Source organism: Dendrobium catenatum, unplaced genomic scaffold, assembly GCF_001605985.2.
Source record: "Dendrobium catenatum unplaced genomic scaffold, ASM160598v2 fragScaff_scaffold_114, whole genome shotgun sequence".
Classification (NCBI taxonomy): domain Eukaryota; kingdom Viridiplantae; phylum Streptophyta; class Magnoliopsida; order Asparagales; family Orchidaceae; genus Dendrobium; species Dendrobium catenatum.
The window spans coordinates 843,543-859,774 of NW_021318576.1; the positions used below are offsets into that span (position 1 = coordinate 843,543).

At 35.0% G+C, this 16,232-nt stretch overlaps 1 protein-coding gene across 3 annotated transcripts in view; it reads left to right on the top strand.

Moving 5' to 3' along the window:
* LOC110094643 (paired amphipathic helix protein Sin3-like 4) overlaps positions 1–16,232 on the top strand; it is a 39,468-nt gene that overhangs the window by 18,502 nt on the left and 4,734 nt on the right. The window lies entirely within an intron of this gene.

The window sequence follows — 16,232 nt, forward strand, 5'->3', positions numbered from 1 at the left end:
AAGAGAGAGATCTCCCATTTCCTCGAAGAGGAGGTGCTCCCCAAGTGTCCGGTCCTCCTCGACCACTGGTATCCGAATTCCGTCGTCAAATTCCCTCTTCCCCTTTTCAAAATCACAGCACCTCGACGCTGATATTCTTCTCTCTTCTTTCGCCATAAATTTCTGCACTTCTCATATTCCCACTCTCCTGCCTCAAAATCAGCCCCCTGACCGCTGAAAATAGCACATTCGGACGCTGAAAATTCAGCACTCGACGATCAATTTCCCATGCTCTCTCCTCTCTAGAAGTGGCTCTAGAGGTGGCTATGTCGTTATCCTCCCTCAAAGATCTCTACATCCTGTTCCTCCTCCCTACGCGGGTTTCGGATTTCCTCCCTACGCCGTGGTCTCTGGTAGTCTCTCTTGCTTCGACGTCGTCGGAATTAGTCTTCATCTCCAATAATTTCTTCAATCATTTCTTCCCCAATGGGCCGTAAATTTGGCCCTCCAACTTTTCATTGTTGGTGGTGAATTTGATTTTAAAAAAATCAAAGAAATCTCTCATCATCGTTTTCCAATTGACCACTTCGCCTTCCAAAACGTCCACCTTCTTTCCGGCTATCGTTCTTCTAAAGGATCCTCAAAAACTTCTTCCGGAGTACGAGAAACTTGCTGAAATTTCAGAATTTCAGCCGCTGGTGGTCCCAAATCGAGGCTCTGATACCAATTTGATAGGAAATACTTGAAATCATAATTCCTCTAGCCAAAACTGAGGCAGAACCAGGGAAAAACTGCCTGTTCCAGCAGTGGACAGCAGCTTAACAGCAAGGAAAACAGTGAGGAAACGCGAAAAATGAGATCCAAGCGCAGCAAAAGCTAGTTATTTATTAGTAGAAACGAATAACAATTGCAAAGTACATTTGTTCCTCAATTCCGAGAGGAAGAAACGTACTCTCGGCAAAGTCTCCGGCGAAGCCAAGAGCCCAAAACAAAACCTAGATTCTCAAAGAGAAAACTCAAATTCAAGATAATACCTTTCCTCCTCATAAACTCTCTAATTAAAGCAAAAGGAAAGATACAAATTACATAAAACGCATTTTTCATTCAAAATTCCCTCCAACGAATGCTCAAAAAGCGCGCTTAGCCGCTCACTATCGTCCGCCGATTTTTGCGGAATCGAGCGGTTCCGCGCGCCGAACCACGGGTGTGTAACTAAGACCGGTCACCAGCTGGGATCCGGATGCAATGTATAATGCATACAACAGTTCAATTCATATGATTTCATATGTACATGTTAAAATCATGACATAAAACTCAATACATATAACGTACTCTTCGATATCTAATAATTGTATAGTTGCTTTTATTAAATATAATGGGAGAGTTAGTATTTAGGCAGAGACTTTATCACATCATTTGTCATCCACATTGACTCTTTATTTTGTTTTTAATACTAACTAAATCTTAAGAAGTCTGATAAAAACTAGATTCCATGAGCAGTTTTCCAAGCTATAAATACAATGTGAATGATGTATTTTATAATTTGATGATACAATAAAAGACAATATATTTAAAAATAACTTTGGAGGAAGAAGCCTATTTCCTTCTAAGGAGATTAAGATTATAGCATGTGAATCTGAAAATATTCTTGTATCTTATTCATTTAACTTGAATATATAAAGTAATTTTTACTGTTAATGCACCATACAGAACTTTGGAATGAAGTAAATGCAGCTAGACCAGTTAAGATAGATTTGATAGAGCAGGGAATCGTGAAAAAGAGGAACAGGGACAGAGATAGGAGAGAGATAAAGAAAGGGAGCGAATGACAGAGTTTCGCCATATGTTCTCCAAAGAAGCAACTAAATAGCAAACTTTCTTCGTTCTCAAATAAGGAAAAATATAATTTATAACAAGCAATATCAGAGCTTGATCTCTCAAACTGCCAAGAGATGTACCCTAGTTATCGTCTGCTCCCAAAGAATGTAAAGAAGCATTACTCTGCACTTTCTCCTGCTATTTGTGACATTTTTTTCTGAATCAAGTTTAATCTGCTTCAATGAATATGTTGATTGACAGTACCCTATGCTCTGCTAGCCCATAGAACTGAGCTTGGTGGTATCAGTACAATGAGTTTGGGTCTCAGTGAACATCTGTAGTGAGGATTATTCTTTCAAAACACATGAGGAAAAATCAATATGAAGAAAGCCCTTTTAATTGATGTGAAAGATGATAGGTAACAAAATCCCCCCTCCCCTTTATTTAGTTATGGAGCAGGCATGCAATTGCTTTGATTTTAATATTGCTTGTTTCGTAAAATCTTTATAACGCTTGAAGAGTAATGATAATATCAATCTGAAAAGAAAGTGCTTTTACTTTTTCCATTCCACTGACATTTGAAATAATTGTTTTTTGATAGTCACCTTTTCTGCTTCTGTTCACCATTGAATTCTATTTAATTTGATCAATTTGGTGGATGCACATGTTTGTCGAGTTGCATAGGTATTCTTAAAATATCTCATTGTTTTGAGCATGTTCGTTATGATGGTGTTAGGTTTGAGCTGGACAGCTACTAGAATCTGTAAAATGCAACCTGCCAAGCGTGTGGAGGAATTGCTTGAGAAGATACAGGATAAACTATCAACCAGAATCTCCATTTCATTTGAGGATCATTTTTCAGTTATAGTTCATTAATATTTTTTCCTGTTTAGCAGCTGTTACTTCCCAGTTTTTTATAGGTCGCATTTTGACTCATATTTTTGTCTATATTTTTTGAAATAGCTCTAAACTTGAAGGTGCATTGAACGGCTATATGGTGATCATGGCCTGGACGTAATGGATGTTTTGCGTAAAAATGCAAGTCTTGCTTGCCTATCATATTGAAACGTCGCCTGAAGCAGAAGCAAGATGAGTGGTCAAGGTGTCGTGCTGATTTTAACAAGGTATGGGCTGGAAATTTATGCCAGAAAACTATCACAAATCACTTTTGATCATCGCAGTTTCTACTTTCAACAATCAAGAATACAAAGGAACTTGAGTGCAAAAAGGTAAGTGGTGGTATCTTTTGCTAGTTAAGATATACTTTTGTTAAGACTTATTCCGAATTATTGAAATGAACTTTTATTGCAGTTCTGCTGTCTGAATCAAAGAAATTGTGAGAAGAAAAGGAAAGAGGATGATGTTCTTCTTGCTGTTGCTGCGGGGAATAAGGAGAACCTATAGTTCCTATATGGATTTTGATTATTTTGATCGAGAATATCCATGATGATCTCTTTCAGATCATAAAATATATTCATGGTCAAGAAGTCTGCTCATCTACAGACCAGTTGGATACAAGTAATTGAGGATTTGGACAACCTTATTTGGAGCCTATGTGGGTTGTTCTCCCGACCTCAGCGAACAGAGAGATTGAGGATTAAACAAAAATGTAAAGGTCGTGCCAAAAATGCTGTAATGTTACAGGCGAAGGTAATGGTAAATCCTAGCCATGATGTAGCTATTGCTAATGCAAGTCCAGTAAGGTGATATTGGCATTACTCGAGAACAAGCAAATCAAAACAAGGCCAGATTAGCTAAGGTGATGCAATGTTCTTGAGAATGGTGTTCATGATGCTGACCGGACCAGTTCATTCGAGGTGAATAGTGTTACAGGAGCCCTTCTTCACGGAAGATTGCAGATCAGTGCCGCAATGGCTAGCGAATTGTCTGCATTAACTGAAAAGCTGCTCCTACAGAATGTTTAATGCACAATATTAGCTGCTTCTGCTATTAGAGAAATATGGATGGTTTATCTGGTAAGTATCTGATGAGTGTGTTAAAACTCTGTTCCCATACTTGTTTGCATTGTTTTTAACGTAGTTTGATGGGTTTTTGTTATTCTTTCCTCAAAGGGATAAGCCACTTCAAAATCTCTCATACTGGAACTGTGTCCATGCTTGAGCCTCGATTAATTACTGAAGTATTGCTTCCTTCAAGAGGTGAGCTCTGAATTTTAATTTATTTCTAAATTTATTTTTTTGATTCCGTTGTTGCTACTTGCTTATAGTTACAGAGCATCTTTTTTCTTTCTTTTTTTCCCCCTAAAGCCAGGATAAAGGCTATATGTTTGTTGTTCTGCGCTGTTGTTACGTTTTTTCTTAGAAATCTGCTAATATCGGGATAAGTCATTATGTAGCCTTTTATTTATATGCCCAGACATTTGATGCTGGTTTGCCGGGACAGTAATTTTTAATTCCATGCTTGTTAAAGAAAGGTCGGGGAGCCAACAACAACATCAAGCCTTTTCACAACGTGGGGTCGCTACATAAATCCTTTTTTCTCATTGTTGTCCTATTAGAGGTTCAAATTCTCGTTTAACTCTAATAAAGAAAGGTAATTCCTAATATTTTCTAACCACGTCCTTTTAGGTCTGCCTCTACCTTTTTTAAACATAAGTCAAATCTTATACCTCTACTCTCCTAACCGGGTCATTGGAAGCCGCCGTTTTATGTGACCAAACCACTAAGGCGACTCTCTCTAATCTTATCTTACTACTGAGGCTACTCCAACCTTTCACGATATGCTCATGTCTTATCCTATCTCTAAGGGTAAAGCCACTCATACCTGAGCATCCTCATCTCTGCTACACTTAACTTAGTATTATGCTTCTCTTTAATAGCCAACATTCAGCACCATAAAGCATTGCAGGCCTCACTATCATCTTTAATAGAATTTTCCTTAAGTTTGAGGGGTACTTTTCTATCACACAACAAGCCCGATGCATTCCTCTACTTCAAACCATCCAACTTGAATTCTGCGATAATATCCCATCTATTCACCATCACTCTGAACAATAGATCCAAGATATCTAAACTAAGAGTGTAACTTTATTAATGATTTGATGCCACAAAGTCACAATCCCCTCACTAGGTCGATTACTACTAAATTACACTCCATATATCTGTTTTAAATCTACTCAAGCGAAACCTTTAGTCTCTAATTTGACCTCCATAATTTTACTCCTCTCTAGTCTTTATCAACAAGAAGAAATATCAATCAGCAAAAGCATACACCAAGGTACATCCTCTTGCAAATGTCTAGTGGAACATCCATGACTTAAGCAAAAGATATGAGCTTAACGGGTCGATCCTTGAATGTAACCAAATCCGAAATATTGGGAAATACTTGGTCCAAACCATCCTTGTGTTTGGAACGCTAACGTAATAGCTCAATGCATAACAGTATCTTTAATATTTGAATATTAAGTATTAATTAACTCCTTTCTTTTCAAAGAACTCATCCTAGACACTTCTCTTGGAAACTTTATCATATGTTTTTTCCTTAATCATAACTATCATATGTAGATCCTCCTTATTTTCCTCTATATTTTCTCCATCAACCCTTAATAAATATATGACTTCGCATAGTCGACCTATCCCGTGTCATGAATCCAAAATTGATTTTGAAGAGAACAATTACGTATCTACGTCCGCAACCTATGCTTCTATAAACTCGCTCCCATAGTTTTTAGAAGCATGTACATTAATTTAATTCCTCTATAATTTCGCACAATTTATGTGCAATCAGCTTGTTTATTTTAAAATAAGAATTAACACACTCATTTCTCTTATCCATCGCGATCTTTTTAAGTCTTCAAAATAGTATTAGAAAGGTTTAGTAAGCCAAGAAATCCTTCATTCTCCTAAGCATTTTCACACCTTTAATTGAATAATCATCAGGTCAACGCTTTTCCCCCCTTCTATTTTCTTTAAGCCTCTCTAACTTCGGTTTTACTAATACGTCGATTAAAAATATAAATCTTTATTTTCATTTAGGGTGCTAAGTATAAGTCAATCTTATTATTAACAATTTTCATGTAAAAAAAGTTTAGCAAAAATATCTCATTCCCTGTTGTTGAAATATCAAATCTTTAAGAAAAATATTTTAATTTTATTCTTCATCTTAATACCTTCAACTTGAACTAAATTCCTTACTATCAATCTCTCTTGGTTTGGCTAACTTATACACTATATTTTCTCTCCTTAGTATCTAATCTATTAATAAATTCACTATAAGCTAAGGTCTCTTGCATCACCATAATACTTTCTTAGATTCCTTACAGTCTCTTTAAATATCTTTCCCAATTATCAGAATTTTTAAAATTAAACTAATTTTTATAACAAATCTTATTATTCTTATTCTTAATCTTTTCTTGCACATTTGGATTTCTCCACCAACTATTTTTACTATTAGGAGCTTTTCCCTTTGATACTCCAAGCACATCTTTTGCAATATTCTTAATATCACTATGTCACTTTTTACCACATAATATTAGCATCCTCATGCACAGATAAAATCTTAAGATCTAAAACCTTACTCTCAAAAATATTTTTGTTAATATTCTTTAAATGACCCCATCTAATCCTAGAATATCGTTTTATTTTATTTTTTATTATTTTTCCCTTTATCTTAAAGTCTAAAACTAATAATCGATGTTGGGTACATAAATTTTCACTCGGAATAACTTTACAATCTTTGCAATCTAAACGATCTAATTTTCTTATAAGAAAATAGTCAATCTGAGTTGTACTATAATCATTTTTATAAGTGATGAGATGCTCATTCCTTTTTCTTAAATAATGTATTAGTAATTTAAAAATCATAAGCTAAACAAAAATCTAATATAGTCTTACCACCTTCATTTGTTGTTCCAAAACAATACCCACGATGAATACTTTTAAAATCATCTACCTCTCTACCAACATGTCCATTTAAATCTCCTCCAATAAAAACTCTTTCTTTTAGAGGTATTTTTTGTAATAATTCTTCTAAGTCATTCCAAAAATTTAATTTAGAACTCATATCCAAACCTACTTGAGGAGCATAAGCACTTATAATATTAACAATCTTATCATCAACAACAATCTTTAAAGCTATAATTTTATCACTAATCATATTATTTTTTATAACATTATTCTTCAAATTCTTATCTATAATAATACCTACACCATTTTTAATACGACTTCTACCCGAATACCAAAGTTTTATCCTAAACTATTAATTTTCTTAGCCTTCTCTCCAACCCATTTAGTTTCCTGAATGCACAAAATATTTATCTTCCTATGAATCATAATATCTATTAATTCCATTAATTTTCTTGTAAGGGAACCTATATTACAAGTTTCTATCTTAATTTTAGTTTCATGGACTAGCTTCTTTGCCCACATTCGTCCTTGATGTGCGAACCCTTGCCTATTTAACACTGCACCTGGGCGCCGGTGCAGCGGCCCTTGCACACTTGTCACTGCATTCAGGCCATACAGCGCGTCGCTTCGAGGGGACGCCCTAGCATTAACACAATTTCTTAAATGATTCATGTCATTATTATTTGACAAGTTTTACGCTGGCTGTCGACTACCTAACGCAACCCTCTACTTTTCTCATCCAGGACTTGGGACCTGACAACGATAGTGTTAAATAGGCAAGGGTAGTTTAATGGTAGTTTAGATGTTTTTGTAATGCTGCCTTTTTTGTTCCTTCTATGTAATTTATATTTACATTTTGGGTGCTCTTTTTCCATTAATGATGCTTCATTGGATTTCTCTTTTTGTTAGATTTTTATGAGTTCTGATGCATCACAGTCTGGCGGCTGTGGTTAATCTTATTTTAATTTAAACCTAATAAGTATAGTGGCCTTTGAAATATATTTTACTGTGAAAGTCAAGTGCAAAGATTGTATAATAATTTAATCCTTTTGAAAAATCTTTTGCCAAAATAAAGTTTTTATTTAGGTCGAAATTATTGCTATATTTAACCAAAAAAAAGGAATGCAATTTGCAATACATCATATTTTAATGTTGTTTGGGTTTGAACAACATATGTTTTATTTATGTGAAACTTGAATATTATGATGGTTTTATATTATTTTTTAAATTAAAAAAAATATAGTGGTAGGAATTTTTTTGAATAAACGATTAAGATAATCTTGCAAGCTAATATCTTTACCTCTAAGAAGAGAACATCGAATGAGTTTATAATTTTAAATTTTAAGATCTTTAGTCATAAGTTCATTCCAAACTTCTATGTCAAAATGACATTTTCCTGAAAAAGGAAACATAAAAGAATATGAAAAGCAGTTTGAATATACATCATTCGTCAAATATGCATATAATCTATTAAAAGGGATGGATCTAACTAGAAAATAGAAATTTTGGCAATATTTTATCTTTAATAAAGGATACATTATGAGAGTAGAGATGGAAGTCCTAAGAAAAGTTTATCATTGATAAGATATAGGTCTAAGAAAAGTTTATCATTGATAAACTTACCTTAGGATTATTAATTTTGAAAGTTCAAATTAATTATGCTAAATTACTAAAAAATTGGCTTTGTTCAAAGATAAGCTATTAACAAAATGGATATAACTGAAGCACGTAAACTACTTGATAAGAGTTTGGTGAGGGCAAGAAATATAGGGGAGCCTATACCCCTCGCTCGCACGAGTGAGAATACCCGAACGACCCACTAATTCACGAAGAATTGAAGAAGCGACTAAGATGAGGAAGAACAAACTCTTACATTTCAATTTAAACTAAAAAGAAGAAATTACAAAACACAAAATTACAACGACTTACAAACTTTGACTCATAAACCAAAGACACCATAAAGTTGCTGCACTTGGAAGAAAGATACAGGTGGAGTGGCACTTGCGGAGAGACGAAGAGATTAGAAGCCAAGACGAAAGGTTGGAAAGAGCTCGCAAGATTTCCGGAGGGGATGAGAAAGAAGACGGACAAAGCTCGCAAGCTTATCCAAGCAAACCCGTAGGTTATAGCTTTTCCAAAAATCACATTTCATTCACTACTCAAAACAATACATAACCCCCCATATTTATAGGTATGAAAGGGGAATATCAAAAGACACAAACAATGAATTCACATAGGAATTCCAAACATCACAAACATTAAAAACCTAATTGCTTTTCACGGAAAAACAGCCCAAGCCAAGGAACCGAAGGGGCAATCAAGGGAGCCAAGGAGACCGCCCGGAACCAAGGAGTCACAGCCACCGGAATCATCCCAGGCGCGGAAAACCAGCCGCCGACTTGAAATCCAAGGGGCAAAGGCACGGAAAACAACAGCCCATGGAAGCCAAGGAGTCATGGCATAGGAAAATTAAATAAATCTTGGGATTCCAAAAGCCATTTTTGGAATCCCAAGAGACAACTTTAAATTAAGATAAAACAATAAATAAAAAGCTACATAAATGCGATAATAAATGAACTAAAACCTAGCTAATAATGAGCTAACTCTTAGTTCAATAAATGAACTAAAAATCAGCTCATAAATGAGCTAAATTCCAGCTCAAATTTTATTGAGCTTGTAAACTCGAGGGAGACCAAATTTGATTTATTTTGGACATGGGTTGACCCCCCTTTGTCTACATCAGAGTTGATCCTTAAATGAAATGAATTCTCATGTGAAACTAAAATTTGAAGGTAATAATATATGTTATTTGTGCGTGAAATTATCCCTATTCTATTGTTTCTTGATCCAGCTTCACTTATTAGCTTGGTCAATATCTAACCTTCTCAATCAATGCTAACAAACTATGGTGGTATTTGGGTTGTGATTTGTGTGGCGAAGGGATAGACATACTTGTGATAGTTCTAATCAATGAAGGGTTTCAATCCATTCTTCCCTAGACATCTTTCAAGTTAAACAAGAGATTTATTATGTGTAGTTTTTCCCTTGAAAGCTAATTTGATTTTCTTCAATTCCTAGAGGTAATTTAGGTGTCGACCAAAGCCAAATGAAGGTGATGTTAATGTTGGCCAAGTTAAATGTAAATTGGTGTGGCTTAGAATTTAGGTAACACAAAAGAGATTATTTACTAAATAGATAGAAAATATGTTATCAATCATTGAAAACCTTGAATGGATTTTTCCGCTTGAGTTCACCTTGATTCCGGAATTAGGGAATGGATGAATTTAAAACCACATTTAGATAAGTTTATTTTGAGTTTTTAATTCAAGATTAGTATAGTGCTGGTGGAATTATATTTTGATTTGAACTTAATTGGTTTGTTATTTTAAATAGGGTTTACTCTTTTAGTTGAATTTGTTTAGTAGTAGATTATATCCGTTATAATAGCCTATTTTAAAAAAGGACCTAATTAATGTAATGAACGTAATTTGAAATTCTCCCAGAAAACCTTGTTCCCTTTTCCTTCTCTAGCCGAATGCCTTAGCTTCGTCTCAGTCATTTTGTTATAAGATATAGCAAAAAGTTTCTCGGGTACTGTATCAAAAACACAAGAACGATGCCTTGTACTGCCTTGATGCTGCTGCTTGTTGCTGCTGTCGTTGCTTTGCAGCTATTGTCGTTTTTGTTTGCTCATTTTTATTGTTGTTTCCAAGGCTGTTGCTATTATTTCTTTTTGGTGGCGCTGCTCCTCTATAAACTCATGATTACTATAATCAACAAGCTGAATTTGATTGCTAAATTCCTCTACTCTTCGTGTTCTAATTTGAAATTACCCCAAAAACCTTATTCCCTTTTCCTTCTCTAGCGGAATCCCTTAGCTTTGTCTCAGTCATTTTATTATACGACATAGCAAAAGTTTATCGGGTACTGTTTCAAAATCACAGGAACGATGACATGTACTGCGGTACTGGCTTGATGCTGTTGCCTGTTGATGTTGTCACTGCTTTGCAGCTATTGTCGTTTTTAGTTGATCTTTGTTATTGTTGTTTCTAGGGCTGCTACTATTATTTCTTTTTGGTGGTGCTTGCTCCTCTGTAAAATCATGATTACTATAATCAACAAGCTGATTTTGGTCGCTAAATTCCTCTAATCTTCATGCTCTAATTTGCAATGATGGGTAGTGTCTATTGGCTTTACGTGCTTGATGACCTATTCTAGTGATTTTGATGATAATAAACATATATTTGGATGTTTTAATTTGAGTGCTACATATTTTAGGTGCATTTGTTTGATGGATACGGAAGATAATTTCTTATATGGGATGTATATTGCACAATTCAAATTCTATCAAAATTTGAGCTTGGAAGAATCCAAGATGGATAGCTTGAAGGTTTATATATATATAATCATTCAAGTTATATTAACTTAGGTTTCGGTTGGACTGTGATGTTTGGGCGCCTTCTTGTTCTCTTTTTGGATGGTTGATTTGGCAATCAGAATATCTGATAGGGCTGATTCAGCAACCAAAGAGTGATCTATTGGGGGTTGGTGCTGAAGATTTTCCTTTTATGCTGAGTCTTGAAGGTTGGGACTGTTTTAGGAGTTTTCTTATGTCTTGTTGTGTTCTGTTAAGTTTCTTTTTTCCCTGGTACTGTTGGTGGGTTTTTGTTTGCAGGTTGTTTCTGGAGTTCGGTAGCCTGTTTTGGTTGCTGTTTAGTGGTGTCCTGACATTTTTTCTCAGGAGTTTTGTGGCTGCTTTTGGCTTGTCCCAGATTTGAAAATGGTTTTTGTTGGTTGGAGTGTTGTTGTTGGCTTTTTTGGAGGCCATTTCAGAAGTTTGCTGGCTATTTTTATGATTTGGAGCTGGTTATGCTAGTTAGTTATAGATTTTGAAGGTTGGTATTGATGGGATGGTTCGGGTATTGGGATCTGGTTGCTGTTTAGTGTAAATCCTTGTTTTTGGCTGATTTAAGTGATGTTTGAGGTTTAGTTCTTGTTGTTTGGTTGGACTGATCTATATTTCTTTTGGCTAGTTTCTAGTCTTTGTTGTTTTTTTATCCTTTTTTAAGGAGTTTCTTAGTTTTGTTGTAGGTTTTTGTTTTGTAAGTTTTTCTTTCTTTTCTTTCAAAATTGTAATTTTTTGTAACCTTTCATTTTTTTGGAATGAATTGGGCATGTCATGCCCCTATTTTTCCCCAAAAAAAAAAAAACTTAGGAACATCTTAATGGTCCATAGATATTTATCTGCATGGCTTGATTTATCCATAATCTAAATATCTATTAATATGCTTTATATATTACTAATTAAAGATAATATGCCTAAATTATAAATAAATAAGATTCCTTAATTAAATAATTTTTTTTTTAATTTAGATATTTCTAAATGCTTTATATATTATATAAAATTTATCAAATATGTAAACATATTTAATTAGGGTAATTGAAAGTCTTAAGCTTATATGCTTGAAGTTTTATTATGTATTTGATGTGGACATCAGATCTACGGCCACGATTGCACTGATCTATTTTTGAGTCTTCATATGTATTTGTTTTATTTAATTATTTTATGTATTTGTTTTAGTAGCTTATCCCGTTGTACATTTAAGGGATTTGTCATATGTAAGCCCTAGGGGCATTGTCATCTTTTATTTTCCCTTTCATTGTATGAGGCTATATAGAGCCCCCTTATGGTTCTTTCGAAGTTAATGAATGAATGAATTAATTGTAATCAAATTCCTGCAAATTGAGTTCTTGTGAGAGCTTAAGGGTCTTTGGAGAGAAATCTCTATGAGAGGGAATTAGATCACCCACCAACTTTGGAAGTGTCCGGGTTCATGTTTATTTTTCTTTGCTATCTTCTCTTCTTCCTCTTCCCCATCCCTTCCACCATACGGCCCCACCATCTTCACATAAACTATCAGCCACTCCAAGCCATTCCACCTCCAGCCATCCTAACCACCACCCCAACTCTCGGTCAAGTCCCACCCCACCTTCTCCACCCTTCGTACTGGCGGCATCCCATCACCCTATTACAAAGCTACCTGAACCCCACCAACCCTATAGCCTAGCCGTCGGCCTACCCTTTCCCCTTTTGCCTCCAAAAACTTCAAACTCCTCATCACTACTTTCCTTTATTACTTAGTCTCTTTTGGGAAAGCTTTTCAATTTTAATTATTCAAATCAAATTTGAATTTTGAAATATTTCCTAAAATAGAATCCTATTTTAGGAAAGTTTCTAAATCAAATCCAAATTAAATTTGAATTGAATTGGAATTAAATTCTTTTCCTTAATATGAGAATCCCACTTAAGTAAGTATCAAAATCCTTGCCAAATTCCCCCAATCCCCCTTAATGCTGCTTGCCCCTCCTTGTCTCCACCTCCTTAATGCTTTCCAAAATAAAAACCTCTCACTTGGGAATGAAGTTAAATCACTTTCTCTCTCCCTTACCCGCCCCCTCTCTCTCTAACCCCCTCCCCCCCCCCCCCCCAATTTAAATCCTTCCAAAGTTAGAGGATAATTAGGAACTATTTCTAATTTTCCTCCCTCCACCTCTATAATATAAACCTAACTTTTCCCCCAAGCCCCTACCTTGGCTGGCCAACCTTTTCACCCCTTCCCCTACTTGGTTTCTTGAGAGAAACTTCTTTCTCTCAAAGGGAATCCCCATGGCAACAAAGGGACATCTTTTACAACACTTCAACGCTACGAAATTGATGCATGTCCGATCCTGAACTTGACTCCGACTTCGTCTACAACGAACAATGCTACGTCAACATCCTCCGATCTCTTTTCTTCGATGTCAATTCGGAAGTAGACAATTCCGCTGAGGAATACTTGGAGCGTATCATATTCACCTTGTCAGAAGCCATTAAAGAACAGCTTTCCACTGTTCAGTGGCAAATCATCGTCGTGCCTCGACGAGGGTGAACTTTTCCCCCTCTTCAATTTCCTTCCTAATCTTCTTCTATTGTAGGTTGTGAATCAAGCCTAAGGAATCGTGTAAAGCTATATGCCAAAGCTTAGCAAACGTAGGGAATGAGTTATGACTTTCTATGCATCTACTCTCATTGTTAACCTAGGGATGTTATTGAAAATCCCCTAAATTTGCTTATGTTGAAGTTCTAATCATTTTGGTGATCTTGACTAATAGTGTGTGATTTGGCCTAAGCAGAAGCACCCCTCTTTTTTTTTTTTCTATTATCGTTAAGTGGCTAACGTGTTAATTTTTATTGCTCTTACTTAAAAGTGTGCAAATTCTTATTACATTAATTTAAATCACACATAGTCCTACATCAATTACTCAGGTTCTTATTTCTCCCTATTGAAGTAGCCTTAATCATCTCCCCTTGGTTCCCTTTGATTACAGCCTTAACTTCCCTATTAACCCTAGAAATCATCATTCCCATTAAAGATCAACATGGTTTAGAAATTATGCTTGGATGACTCCTAATATCTCATATATATATCAAAATCTCTTCATGATTCTAGCTCGATACAGGCTTAGAAGTGAACTTGACGGGACAAGTTAACTTTGTGGCTTAGCTATGCTCAATTTAACGTGCTTGATCCGGTCAGTAAACATGAAAACTCCTCAAATTATGAATAATATTTAATGCTTAATGAACCTTCATTTATAGAAGATCATTGATATATCCCTTAGGTATTAGGTAACCTTACTTCAAATAATTCCATAGGAAAGTGAAGGCCATAATTAATGAGCATGTGTTAGATTTCTATTAAAAAAAAAGTGTTAGATTTTTATTATAAAAATTGTGATCTATTATTGGAGTTTCATTTAAGCTATGAATATTAAATTATTGCTTTCTAAATGCTCTTTACACCTATATTCATTATGCCAAACATTTTAGTTCTTCATTGTCTATTATGGCTGAGCCTATGCCTCTAGTGACCCTCTAAGAAGGTCGTATGCATTTCATGTTGTCATTGTTAGCAGGACCAACCTCGATTCTCTTCCTTTAACAATTCATTTATCTTGGAAATTTGTATTGGGAAATCCTTGAGCACAATCTCTCTACAATTTTATTCATATTTCAATCAACGTTTTTTGCTTTATCATCTTCTACCACACAAGGTATATGCCATCACCTAGCATGACTTCCTTACCTCCTTCCCTTCAAGGTATTCTTCTACCCCAATGAACCATTGGTCTCTCCGAGGTCGCCATCAATAACCTTTTTCATTCTTGGCATGCCATTGCTCTTGTTGGACTGAAAGCTTCACCTTCTTCACAAAGGTCTTTCATCTATTCCAATTCCTTCCTCGGTACTACCACTCAGCGTTCACTCCCAATGTAAAGTGCTTTCTCTATTTCTCCATCATTATGAAAATCCATTCATAGCATATATTTCTCATTCTTTGTAACAGTCTACACCATGGTTTAAAATTGTGCAATATGAGGCTCGCCTTTACGCAATTCTAGTAAAAAATGCCTCGATGTTTACGCCTCAAGTTTTTTTTATGAGGCTTGCGCCTCAACTTTGGTTGAGGCCCGCCTCGCCTTATTGGCATGAGGCTTATGCCTCACACTATATATATTAAAACTTACATAAATCTTGAAGCAAATGCCCGACATTGGACTCTATGGGAGAGGAAGAAGGGGAGAGAGCAGTTCATCATAATGATGATTCAAATGAAGAACCCCTTAGTGATTACAATGTTTATGACTTATGAGTTCTTATGTGATATGTCATTGCTATTTATTTTTTGAAATTGGAATTATATGTTAATGAAAAAAATACTGGGATTTGGGAAAGATAGAATTTTGAGTTGAACTATATTTCATGTTGTTTTATTATTGGGATATTTTGATTTCACTTCATATCTTATGCTTTTTTATGTTTTATATTATTTATTCATTAGTATATAAAAAATTTATCATTTTATGTTTACACAATCTTTTGATTTTGAGGCTTACGCCTCAAAACGCCTTGAGGCTTACGTCTCGCCTCACGAATGAAAAATGCCTCAATACCCGAATACGCAATTTTAAACATTAGTCTACACCCATGAGTATCAATTCAAATTAATCTATTATTACCTATTTATCACGTTGATTATCATTAATCAATATAAATTTCATGTCACCCATAAATTGATTAAGCATTTATTTTTCATTTTAATAATTTCTTCTCAAAAACCAAATCCATGGGAAAGATACCTAACTTACATGATGAACTACATGAAGCTTGATCCATACTTTGGTAAATAATTAAATAGGAAGCATCTGTGATAGAAAACTCAATTCCAACAAAACATTCATTTATATTCTTATCTTGTATATTCCCTTCCTCATCAATCTTCTCCTTATAAAAAATCTTGATATCGTGGCCTCAAAACAAATTTTCATATTAACTCCTCTCCTAAAGCTCTTGGGCAGAGAGTAAGAGGATTGAGGATGGGCATAGTTAGGTAGAGAATCTAGAGTAATCGAGTGGCTGCTTGGCAGAGAGGGAGTGGTGTTCGGATGCCTATAGTTGTGAAAAATATTTTATCATCAAATAATTGCATCTATCTTTTTTATATATTATAGGATAATTTTCAAAAGAAA